Here is a 1642-nt window from a genome sequence, read left to right on the forward strand (position 1 = left end):
TAATTCATGAATCCTGACCAATTAAAATAGTACTAGTGTTTTTACATATGTGCATAGCGCAAGCATAAAGAAATAAACACATCGATATAAATAATGACAAAGTCCACATCTATCGATGTAATTTTACTACCGTACATCAGCCATTACTATCGTGATATTTAAAATAGCATTTCTTCAATAAATAAATAGGGAAATGATAAACCCTATCAATGATATGCATATGAAACTGAGTGAACGAAATTTAAGATACCAGCTGTGTAGACATGTATATTTAGGACGCAGCTGATTTGTTTTCTTCGTGCTGGATAAATGTGACGGTAACACACTAAAGTGCTTGCTTTGTATAATCATTTGATGCACATCTTTGTACTAACATTTAAAAAAATCTCCTGCAAAATACAACAACAATTAAAACAAATGCAAAATATGTCGAATATTAGAAAGAATAAACTATAACAGAAAATAGATACAAAAAATGTCGGCGCTAACTGATCTAAAAACCAATGGAACTATATATAGATGGTACATATGCCAAAATCAAGATATACTATATTTTTAGAATGATCAACGAGAAGAGGGCGAAAGCAAAGTTACACTGAAGGAACAATGGTGTGGCGGCAATTAATATACATGGTAACCAATGGCACGAAACTAAGTTTCAGCAGTTGTCACGGAAATGATACACATCTTTCATGCATTGAGCGTAACAGACGCAATGTAAGGACCAATATATCGGATAAAGCTGTTTTGCAAATTCAGACATGGAAAGGCGTGACTAAAGCTGTACACCTTGAAGAATAACATCCTTGACACAATGAACAATGTATTCTCCTCATTTCACACAAAGAAAGGCATTTCTGATAAAACGATGCAAACTAGCACATTACTTTGAATAATGACATCAAGATGGTTAAAACCCTGCAAATTTCGGAAGAGATAATATACATTTATCAGATAGCAAAGACAAAACGTTTTATTACCCAAAACTTACAGTAGTAATTGAAGATCGTGAACACTTTGCTAGGTCACTTTCTAACGAATAGAGACTCAAAAACTAGAAATAAAACAACAAACGAAGATACAGCAATTGAAGTACCCACTTAAGAGCCCTAATTTGTAGATTATACGCATCATTTGTGTTCTAATATAATTTGCGTCAACAGGACAATATCTATCCTGATTAAAAGGGCGAGATATATAAATCGTTTGAAAGTTAAGAAACTTGCTGAACATATTATATAATTCGTAATAGCACACCAATGGTGCACAATCCAGTCATAAAAATGCAATCCTAAACGACCGTTACCAAAATGACATCCAACATTAAATTTCTTAAAATATAATGAATTTCTTTATTGCAATATATGTTGAAGAAACACCAGTACATTAGAGCAGTAGATGGTTATGTGGTGTTCTAATGGCATGTAACAAACCAGAGAACTCAAGTGGACGTTATATTTGTTGATAGGCTTTACGTTTGTTTCCAGAAAGTACTGTATGAAGGTAAAACATCTTTACCCAACAATGATATATTTGGCTAAGAGAAGAATTATACGAATATAAATTTGCATTGAAAATTTGATTTGCATCAAGAATGACATGATATATTTAAAGGAATATTGTTCTTAATCTCTAATGAGCC

This window comes from Sinohyriopsis cumingii, chromosome 11 (genome assembly GCF_028554795.1).
Source record: "Sinohyriopsis cumingii isolate HCF-2022 chromosome 11, ASM2855479v2, whole genome shotgun sequence".
NCBI lineage: Eukaryota > Metazoa > Mollusca > Bivalvia > Unionida > Unionidae > Sinohyriopsis > Sinohyriopsis cumingii.